The sequence below is a fragment of the Suricata suricatta genome, chromosome 6, assembly GCF_006229205.1.
Source record: "Suricata suricatta isolate VVHF042 chromosome 6, meerkat_22Aug2017_6uvM2_HiC, whole genome shotgun sequence".
NCBI classification, from domain to species: Eukaryota; Metazoa; Chordata; class Mammalia; order Carnivora; family Herpestidae; genus Suricata; species Suricata suricatta.
Genome location: NC_043705.1, coordinates 13,631,082 through 13,643,117, shown reverse-complemented (window position 1 = coordinate 13,643,117; position 12,036 = coordinate 13,631,082).

Sequence of the window (12,036 nt, the reverse complement as noted above, 5' to 3'; positions counted from 1 at the left end):
ACTCTGTAGGAATAGAACATACTCCACTCCCCACATCTGCTGGGGATTATCTTCCATCCATATGGGGAGAACCCACCTGAGAACAAATCAAGGCAACAGAGAACAAGGTCAAGAGGGAGTCAGAGGAATTCCAACTCTAATTATTACTTGACCTCCTAAATTTACTTGTGCCTGAAGTTAGACCAACCCCTGGACTTTTCATAAGTGGCCAAATATAAAATTCTCCTCCACGTTGAGTTGGATTTCTGATAATTGCCACTAACATGGTCCCAACTGGTATATACTGCCCAGTGACTACAGGGCCACCAGCCTGCTGCACGGTCACAGTCAGGAGGAGCTCCCTTCTCTAGGCAAGGCTTAATTTAGGAATCTTTTAAAATGAACTGTATGGGGGATATTTCGGGATGCCAAGACACACAGTACCCAGGAATAAATTTTTTCTGTGCCCCCTCTTTTCTCTCTCTCTCCCTTTCTCTGTACCAGTTAGGGCTACATTCAGATGCAAATAATGGGAAATATTGCACAGTGGTTTAAACAAAGAAGTGCAGAAGAATGAAGAGGGTACACACCCATGCTTCTCCCACCACCCTTGGTGTGTGGCTTCTGTGCTTATGACCCCATGTGGGCAGGAGGGAGAGGAAGATGTGGCAACAGCAGACCCTCCATCCCAGCACACTGGCCAGAAAGTCGTCAGAGGTGGAATGTACCCTGAGGGTGGGGATCTTTGATTATTTGCTTAGGTATTCCAAGTACCTAGAGTTCTGCCCAGTAAACATACTGAATGAATGGAGTGGATGGATGGATGGATGAATGAATGGATAAATGGATAGGTGGATGGATGGGTGGGTGGGTGGGTGGGTGGATGGATAGGTAAATGGGTAGGTGGGTAGATGGATGCCCACATGGGAAAATTGAGTTTCTGTCTCTTTATAGCCCCTACCATGGAATCAGGCAAAGGAGAATGGACCAGAATGGTCACATCATCTGCCTCCATGCCACCCTGGTGGCACATAGTATCTTGGCATTCATCATGGTCCTTCATCCCTGACAGGTGGGATCTCTCGTAAGATTTCTTTTTTCATCTATCTGGGCAGGCCTGGCTGCCCCCGCCCCAATCGTTCTTAGAGGATTCCTATCCACCACAGTGCATACGCTTCACTGGGGAGATGTGTTCCCCACTTTTGGTAACTTCTCCTGGGGTGAAAATGATGGCAGGGACGAGATCCAACTATGACTCCTGTGGGGGTAATGGGTTAGCCTCCTCTACTTTCAGTAAGAACAAGCCGGCACAAGTTTTGAACAAGGGTTTCTTATAGGAACATTGCCACCATTCATATCCCACATTGCTGCAATAATGTGAGATTTCTCTTCAGCAACTGTGCGCAGTCAATAGGCCAAATTTCTATCCATCCCCTTCCCCACCACCAAGGGATGGGGATAGAATCATTAAATGTACAGAGGGTATCCTGTAAAGGAGAATTTGGCTGAGGGCCACCAGGAGTCATAACCCCCAATTCTGCTAGCCTGACACCTCACGATACCCAGTCTCCCTACCCTTGGCTCCACCTGCCACAATCCGACGCCCTCAAATAGGTTCTGGTGATGGATCACCAGAGAAAGCTCTTTTATAACCACAAAAAGAACACAACATTTTTGAAACGGGGGGGGGGGGTGGAAAGTAAAAAGTCCCCCATGATCCTCCCAAATAAACCAAATTCTTTTCATTTTCTTGCCCTCGTTCACACATGTGGACTTGTTTTATCGAGTGACAGCCAGAGATTTATTTTCTATTCCGCGTCTGCACTCAGCAGTACATCATGAGTGTTCCTCACATTGCTCTGGCTTGTTTGATGTATTAATAGCCGCATAATCATCCTCAAATTTGTTGTACCACAATTTGCTTAACAAATAAATGAGTTTACTTCCAACTTTTTGCCTCTGTAGCTAATGCAGCAATAAACATCCTTGTGCACATAGCTCATTTTATTTCATTTTTCTTGTTTGGATTGTTGGGGTTTAAAAAAAATGTTTTTTTAAGTTTATTTATTTATTTTGAGAGGGGAGGGCAGAGGAGGTACACAAAGAGAAAGAGAGAGAATCTCAAGCAGGCTCCGGCCACACGTGACCTGGAAGCAGCACGGTCCGCTTGCTGGACGAAATGTCTGAACAGGGAGACTTGGAACCTCACCTCTACTCGTGAAAGAAACAAGCAGGGCTCACCTGGCCGGTGCGGGTACCCGCTGGCCCGTCAGTTTCCCTGCAGCAGATCGCGCCGCCCCGCCTCCCATGCTCCCCCAGCTGTGTCTGCTCTAGGTGCTGGCCTCCTCCCAGCACGCCCCCAGGGCGGGCAGTCAAGATGCCCTGTGTTTCTTGCATCAATGTACCAGCACCTGACTCAAACGCTTTCTTCCCGGAGGAAAGCCACACTGATGCAGACTAACAGCTGAGCCCTGAGGAAGCCACTCCTCGGTTCCAGCAGCCCAGATCCCCAGAATCTTCCGGGTGCTATTCTTCCCTGTTACCTTGTGTTCACCCTTCAGGGAAGACTCACCTTCCAGAAGTTTCTTTCTGTACTTGTCTCTCGTGCCTATGAGCAGAAAGCCCTCCCAGACACAGCCAGGTCCCCTGGCAGAGGGGTCTGGGGACCCAAGGGACCACTCCTCCAGGTCCAGCTCCTAATCTGAGCGTCAGACGCGCTGGCCAGCCTGCCCAAGCCAGCTCAGCCCAGCCGGCGTCTCCTCTCTCGGCTTCTGGCTCAGTAATTCATCACTCTGACCAAACAAAAACTGACAAAGGACGATGTGATGCCTTCGATCCTGCTAAAAGGCAGCCACCCCAGCAGCTTTGCCGGCTCAGCACCGTCCCAAGCCCCACCCCGAATTCCTGGACAGAGACTTTGGCTTCCCAGGCTGGCGAAGTACCAGGAAGTTGAGACGGGCCTGAATCCTGAATCCTGAGCCAGGCACCAATGGGGAGGAGGGAAATGAGTGAGGGCCCTGAGGCCAGTGGGGCCTGGGCTTCCATACCAGCACCACCACCCACTCCTGCTGGAGCAAGCTCATTGGGCCAAGAGTTCACTTCTCTGAACTTCACTCTCCTCATCTGCAAAATGGGGGCAATAGTCCCTATACCTGGGGGTCCTCAGGGAGAACTAAATACCAGCTTCTGGACCATGACAGTTCCCAGATCTGAACTGATTTGTGTCTCACTGAGCCTCTATCGATGGGGGTTTTCACAGTACCACCACCCTAGGTGGCCCCGGGCTGGGCCAGCACAGCAGGCCCGCACTCCCTAGGCCCTTGACACTACTTCCCTAATGCCATGCTGCCAGGAAAGGGTGCGGGGAGGGGGGCATCTGCTTCCTTCCTCTAGTGAACCTAGAGTGGAGAGGAACCTGGCTGCTGAAATTTCATTTTTGAGGTTCCCAGTATATTAAAAATGAGGAAAGTTGTAGTAATTTGGGTATAATTTATGTGTCCACACAAAAAAGTTTGATATGATACTTGTTATTGACAAGATAATCATAGTACTCAAGACATTTTCTGGTGAATCATTTGCAGTGCAATATGCATGAAACACACTCAAAGTCACCAGACAGCCATCTACCTCTTATAATCTGCTGGAGCGGGGGCTGTACCCTCAAAGTCTGAGTTTCTAGGAAAAAAAAACAAACAACCAAACACAATGCAGAACAACCTTCACCGGAGTCCATTAAAAAGCTAAGCAAAACAGGGGGCGCCTGGGTGGCTCAGTCAATTATGTGTCCAGCTCTAGATTTAGGCTCAGGTTATGATCTCATGGTTTGTGAGATTGAGGCCTGCCCACTTGGACTCTGTGTTGACGGCTCAAAGCCTGCTTGGGATTTTCTCTCTCCCTCTCTCTGCCCCTCTCCTACCTCTCTCTCTCAAAATAAATAAATAAACTTTAAAAAATTTTTTTTACATCAGGAGGGATCGGGGGACATTTTTAGATGTTTGGGAACATTTGAATAGGGTAGGACATGGGATTGTTTTACAGAATTATTCTTCATTGACTTGTCATAATAGAGGCGAGCAGCCCAAAGGATCATCAAATGGTTCCCCCCCAAATTCTTACAGTGAAAGCAATAGACAAATAAAGGATTCGTGACCAAATGTTCACCACGATTCAACCCAAGTGGTGGGCTACAAGTGCTTCATTGTGCCATTCCATCAGCGTTTTCTTATACCCAAGGTTTTCTGCTAAGAAAGATGAAAAGTTTGAACTGCCGATTCAATGTTTTGCACATTTTTCTGAATAAGATGCTGTTAGGCTGTGTCCCTGCCGGTAGTGGGGCCCCTGGGGCCTGAGCGTGCAAGATTCTGGCCAGCCTGGGCATCCGCCCATTCAGGACGGCAGGCTCCGGGCGATGCCTGGCCGGGGTGGGGGGTGCACGGCAGTCCTCACCCAGGCCACAGTTCCTGTTCAGTAACAAGCACGGTAAAGGGGAGTGATGGTGGTGGCTACAGCTCCCAGGAACCCATCATCCAATCTGCAGGTCAGAGCTAACAAGGGAGAGGTCACCAGATCCACTTCACAGAGGAAAACTCACCCCGGAGAGGACAGGGGCTTGGAGAGGTCATATGCTTGACAAGTGTCCAAGCAGGGACTTGAGCCAGTGGCACTCTGGTAAACACTCTCTGAAAAATAAGAGAGACAGAGACAGAGACAGATAGAGGGGAAGGGAGGAACCTTAAGTCATAATGTGCCAATTTCTGTGGTGTAAATATTACCTACCATCAAGGCCAATTTCAAGGGATCAATGGTTTAACAAGAGGCTTGCAAAATCCCTGAACACTTAACAATCAGCACCACTGACTTGAATCCAGTCCTGGATGCCCGTCTCAGACGCCTCTTCTATTTTCTCTGTCAATATTTGCTACACATTGGGGCACCTGGGTGGCTCAGTTGGTTAAGCACCATCTTTGGCTCAGGTCACAATCTTGCAGTTTGTGAGTTCGAGCCCCATGTCAGGCTCTGTGTTGACAGCTCAGAGTCTCAAGCCTGCTTCTGACCCTGTGCCTCCCCCTCTCTCTCCCCCTCCCTGACTCATGTTCTGTCTCTCTCTCTCAAAAATAAAATAAGCATTTAAAGTAAAATTTAAAAAATATATTTGTTATACATTGGTTGTCTGCACACCACTTCTACAATTTTGCCACCTTCTGTGTTCCACCTATTATTAAAGATTTTTCTCTAAGACACCACACTTTAAATTTTTTTTAATATTTATTTTTGAAAGAGAGACAGAGAGAGCAACCTATAGAGGGGTAGAGAGAGAGAGGGAGACACAGAATGTGAAGGAGACTCCAAATTCTGAGCTGTCAGCACAGATCACGATGTGAGGCTCAAACCCATGAACCGTGAGATCATGACCCGAGCCAAAGTTGGACATTTAACTGACTGAGCCACCCAGTCACCCAAGACACTTCACTTTTTAATGATAGTTGACATTACTATTGTAATAGTATTGCTATAATGAATAAGATAATATTAAAGTGAACATTTAATTATTAAAATTAAAGTGGTTTTTGCACTTCCTAAAATACCCTTTTCATATTCTGGCCCTGGAACCCAGAGGCTACACTCTGAGGACCTGGGGGCTGTTTTTCTGCCACCTTCCTTCACAGCCATGGTCATGCCATGTCACTGGGTCCTTCAAAAGGAGGAGAGAGCAAATCTGATATGAATGTGAAAATGCCCGGCCAGTGTTCAGACATGTCTCTTATCCAGTCCTGATGTCTCCAACAGGGGTCTTCCCCTGTAGCATTTCTTAGGACTTCAGGTTCCACAAGGAACACCCTATGTGAGCAGTTCCTCTAGGAGAGCCTGCCCCATGGGGTTGGACTAAGTTTCCACAATCATTTCATCTGTGGCCACGGTTTGGCAGGAGGGAGGGGACAGGGTGTTCATAACCACCAGCAGTGGCAGGGACAGCCAATATGGACCAAGACCTTCAAGGGACAGAGCCCAGCAGGGAAACAAAAAGCGAGGCTCATATGGGGTGAGGGGAGGGCAGCTTAAAGAGACGGTGCCAGTATCTACCAAAGCTAAATATGTGCCTGCCCTAGACGTAGCCTTTCCCCTCCACAGTAGACGCTCTCAGAGAGGCGTGCACATGTCCACCAAAGACATACAGAGTTTGCAAAACATCTCTGCTCATAATAGCCCCAGATGGAAATCAATACAAATCCCCATCGACAGGAAAACAGACAAATCAATTGCAGAATACTATACAGCAAAGAAAAAGAGGAACCTCCTACTCCTACATGCAAAAGAAGAAAGAATCTCACAGACATGATGTTAAGGAAACCAGACATCAAAGAGTATGTATGGTGTGATTCTTTTTCTATAAAGTTCAAAAACAGGGGCACCTGGGTGGCTCAGTTGGTTAAGCATCCGACTTTGGTTCAGGTCATGATCTCACGGTTTGTGGGTTCAAGCCCCGCGTTGGGCTCTGTGCTGACAGCGGGCCCAGAGCCTGAAGCCTGCTTTGGATTCTGTATCTCCCTCTCTCTCAGACTCTCCCCTGCTCATGCTGTCTCTCTCTGTCTCTCAAAATTAAAAAACAAACAAACAAAAAAAAAACAGGCAAACACTCTATGGTAACAGAAATCAGAATAGTGGGGTGCTAATTACTAAGAAACTCGGGAAATCTTCAGGGATGCTGGTAATGTCCTCCACCTTGATCTAGATGGCGGTTACAAAGGCATTTTCATTTACTAAACACCTGTTGAGCTGTAAATATAAGATTTTTTTTTTTTGCACTTTGGGGCACCTGGGTGGCTCAGTCTGTTGAGTGTCTGACTTTGGCTCAAGTCATGATGTTGAGGTTCGTGAGCTTGAGCCCCATGTCAGGCTTGCTGCTATCAGTGCAGAGCCTGCTTTGGATCCTCTGTCTCCCTCTCCCTCTGCCCCTCTCCCACACATGTGCTCTCACTCTCTCTCACTCTCTCTCTCTCAAAAATAAATAAAACATCAAAAAAGAGATTTTTTGCACTTTAGTAGAGATATATTTCAATATAATAGTTATAAATAAGTGTAAGAAAAAGACACCAATATAGTGCTAGATGAAGAGAGTGAGAAGTGACATCTATAACAAACATTGTTGAATGATTAAGAAGCACATGTACACCAAATAATACCACACATTTGGGGAAAACACAAGAGCTCTACATTAAGAGCATTCATATGGTTACCAGTGGGGAGGCAAGGGGAGTGAGGGGTAGCGATAAAAGGGAAACCATAAATAATAAATTAAGATTGGAGCCTCACTAGGATCAGAGGGGATCCTGTGCCATTTAAGAAAGAAAAGGAAGAGGAAGAGGAGATGGGGGAGGAGAAGGAGGAGTTGAATTTTGGACCATCCTTTGAGGTTTCCAGCACTGCCCTGGGAACCCAGCTTGGGCTCGGATCCCTGGAGCTCTCTGCCCTCCACTTTACTGTCCTTGCCATGTAGTATGGTTTATACCCAGCTATGCTCATGGCCCTGGGAAGGTGGACATCGCTCCTAGACGAGTCAGGTACATTTCTAATGGACTGAAGCCCTTCCTTTCCAGCACCTGGAGCTGGAAGGCTGAGAACTAGGCCCACCGGCACTCTGAGGGGAAGAGGAATCTGAGATGGGGCTTACAGGTGACCCAGGATTTCTTGAGAGATGGGAGATGGAAACAAAGGTGGGGGAGAGTCATGTGTGGTGGAGTCAGAGAAATGGCCCCACAGAGGAGGGGGGGCTGTGGGCATCTCACTTGCAGGCCCCTGTGGGCCCCGGTCAGACCTCAGCACATGCCCCTTGTGAGATCTGCCATAAGTAGATACCCCCTGTGCTTTATTCACTCCATACTTTTAATCCACTCACTTTTTTTTAACTTAAATGGTTTATTTATTTATTTATTTATTCACTTTTACCTAGATGTTTCGTAAACAATTTTTTAATGTTTATTTATTTTTGAGAGACAGAGAGATAGAGCCTAAGCAAGGGAGGGGCAGAGAGAGGAGACACAGAATCTGAAGCAGGCTCTGCCTCTGCTTGACGGGCTCATGCACCCTACTCCCTTGCCCTTACAAGGGTCTTTCTTTCTTCCTTTAAAAATTTTTTTGTTAATATTTATTTATTTTTGAGAGAAAGAGAGACAGAGTGTGAGCAGGGCAGGGGCCGAGAGAGAGGGAGACACAGAATCCCAAGCAGGCTCCAGGCTCAGAGCTGTCAGCACAGAGCCCGATATGAGGCTTGAACTCACGAACTGAGATCATGACCTGAGCTGAAGTCAGCTGCTTAGCCAACTGAGCCACCCAGGCGCCCCTACCTGGGTGTTTTAAAAGGTAGTTTTGTCCCAAGTGTTGACGTGGATATGGAGAAATGCAAGCCTGGGTGCATCGTTGGGGAGAATGTAGATGGTGTAGCCACTATGGAAAAGCGGTATGGCAGTTTCTCAAAAACTTAAACATAGAATCTGCCATATGATCCGGCAATCCCACTCCTGGGTATTTATGCAAAAGAGTTGAAACCAGGCTCTTGAAGAGATATTTATACACCCGTGTTCCTAGCAGTGTCATTTGCAGTAGCCAAAAGGTGGAAGCAATCCAAGGGTCCATCAGTGGTTGGGCAAACAAAATGTGATGTATACATACAGTGGAACATCATTCACCCTTAAAAACGAAAGAAATTCTGACACATGCTACACCGTGGATGAACCTGGAGGACATGATGCTGAGTAGAACAATCCAGTCACGGAAGGTCAAATACTAAACAGACAAAACAAAAAACTGTAAAGGTCAAAACCTGTGTGACCCCATGTATGTGGGTCTATAAGTGTCTGTATGTATATGCTGAGAGTGGTGACATTTTACAGAAACGGAAAATAGAATGGTGGTTCCAGTGGCCTGGGGCGGGGGCGGTGGGATGTTATTACATAACAGGGACCGAAATTCAGTTTTACAAGATGAAAGAGTCCTGGAGATGGACGGTGGGAATGCTTGCCCAACAATGTGAATGTACCAAATGCTCCTGAACTGAACACTGACAAATGGTTTAAGATGATCAATTTTATGTTTTGTATTTTAAGAGCAATTTTTTAAAGGTAGCTTTGTACCACTACTGTACATGAAAAGACTCTTGCCAGAAAGGAAAGCATCCATAAAATTAAAAACAATTACATCCCCAAATAAAGGCGGTGTAACCGATGCCTAAATGCCCATACCTGCTGAGCTACACACAGAGACCACCTCATCCTGCTCTAGTTAAAAGGGAGATTGGCAAGTGCCAGAGAAGTATTATAAGTGCTCTAGTGCTTTAAAAAAAAAAAAAGCAGCCATAGAAACAACTCTCTACTTGACAAATTCAAAGTATGGGTACAAATTCAAAGTACACTTTGAAAGACCCTTTCAGGGGTGCATGGTTGGCTCAGTCAGTTAAGCATCTGACTTCAGCTCAGGTCATCATCTCACAGTTCATGAATTCGAGTCCCGTGTCAGGCTCTGTGCTGACAGCTCTGAGCCTGGAGCCTGCTTCAGATTCTGTGTCTCCCTCTCTCTCTGCCCCCTCCCCTGCTCACGCTCTCTCTTTCTCTCAAAAATAAATAAATATTAACAAAAAAAATTTTATGGGGCGCCTGTGTGGCTCAGTCAGTTAAGCATCCGGCTTCGGCTCAGGTCATGATCTCACGGTTCGTGGGTTCAAGCCCTGCATTGGGCTCTAGGCTGACAGCTCAGAGCCTGGAGCCTGCTTCCAATTCTGTATCTCCCTCTCTCTCTGACCCTCCCCTGATCGCGCTGTCTCTCAAAAATAAATAAAAAACTGCGGGGGACCAGCCCACGCATCAGAGTCTAAGGGTCCCTGAGTAGGGGGTTGGTGTCGGCGAAATATCTACGAGAAAGAACACAGACAACATGAATGGTGGAAGAGACCACACTTTACTGTGAAACTTGGTGTCTTATATACCATAGGTGATTACATCTTTCTTTTAATGATTACATTGTTGGCAACTTCTTTGAATCACATGTTTCAGAATAGATCATTGTTTTTAAAACATTAAAAAAATTTTTTTAATGCTTGAAAAAGGAAGAAAGAAAGACCCTTTTAAGGGCAAGGGAGTAGGGTGCATGAGCCTGTCAAGCAGAGGCAGGCCAGGGCATGCCAAGTAAGAAGAGCAGAGCACAGAGACCCCCCCCCAGCCGGCCTGGGGCTATCTGGGCAGAGAACTCCACATCTCAGGTGCCTGAACATGAGTGCCTTGGTCCCGAGAACTCTGCTCCATGAGGAGGGGGTCCAACTGCCGGAGGGCCAATGTAGATCCCTCTTTAAGCAATAGGCTCAGGGAGGAGGCCTGATTACTTTGGTCTAGGGGCTGTAAATTCCAGAGGCAAGTAAATAAATACAATCCAGCCTCAATATAGCCAGGAATAGACTAGACAGATCATGGCAGTGAGGAAGGAAGAGAAGATTTAGAGGGAGAAATTGTGAAGGACATCGCTAAGAGTTGCCCAAGGACATCGGATATTTTAGCCAACACTGCATCTACACCTGTTTCCTGGAAACAGTGCCTCCGTTTCCCTTTGGGAAGGAGCCTTTTTCTGGCATACTCAGTACGCCACCCCTTCCTACTATAGGATGTAGGGGATCCAGGCGGGGCCAGTCAGAAAATGCTATCCTACTATTAGGTATTGATCCAAAGGGTACAAAAACACAGATTCAATGGGGAATACGCACCCCAATATCTATAGCAGCATTATCAACAGTAGACAAACATTGAAGAGAGACCAAATGTCCACTGACTGACGAATAGATAAAGATGTGGTACATATATATTCAATGGAATATTATTCAGCCATCAAGAAGAATGAAGTCTTGCCATTTGCAACAACATGGATGGAACTAGAGTGCATTATGCTGAGTGAAATAAGTCAATCAGAGACAAACAAAGACCATATGAGTTCACTCATGTGGAATTTAAGTAACACAACAGATGAGCAGGGGGGGAGAGGAGAGGGAAACAAATCACAAAAGACTCTTAATGATAGAGAACAAACTGAGGGTTGACAGAGGAGGTGGGTGGGGGATGGGTTAGATGGGTATCAAGGAGGGCACTTGTGACCAGCACTGGGTATTATACGTAAGTGATGAATCACTGAAGTCTACTCCTGAAACCAATATTGCACTGTACGTTAACTAAAATTTAAATTAAGAAAAAAAGATGTTATCCTTCCTCCTCACCAGGGAGGAATAATGACTACACTGCTTGACATTCTATAAGCTACTGGATTCAGCCACACCTGACTCAAAACCCCTTTCTCCCCTTTATGTTTTAGATGGGCACACAGCTGACAAGATGTGTGTATGTTGTGGCTTGGGCAGGTCTCACTACAATCTCCTCCTTGTCCAGAGAATCTGGAGGTTTCATCGCCTGTAGAGATCTTTCTCTACAGGTGTTTTTACAGGTCTGGGTGGTGCGGGCCCCCGCGTCCCGTCACTGGGGCACATCCCCTCCCCTACGTTCCTTGGTGTCACTATATGTGACTGGTAGTTGACCAGCTGAAATGTGAACTCTTCACTGGCATTCCATTTTTAAAATCAACTGTACAGTTGTAACTGTTTTTGCATTCCCGTCGCACACTTTCCCACAGGCCTTTCTAAAGCTCCCAGGCTCCGCACCCTGCGCCCATCACGCCCGGACTAATGGACAAGGCTGCGAAAGCTCCGACCCTCGTGCAGGCGCGCGGGAGCAGGCAGGGCCTCACACGCAATCGCGCGGGGGCGGGGCTGCGCCCCAGGCCTGCGCGTTGCCGCTCGGCCGCCTGGGAGGGGGCTGGGCGGAGCGGCGGCGAACGCGCGTTCCAGGCGGCCGCCGGGTTAGCGGGACTTTGTGTTCCACACATCCTCCTTCGGGCGCATCCTCTTGGAGCCGCCCCCAAACCTTGCCGCTGCCAAGCGAGGCGCCCCCGACTCGGCGGGACCAGACCCGGGGGATGGAGTGGGCCCGTCCCCACGGTCCTAAGGGGGCCCCGAGGAGACGACCGCGCGCG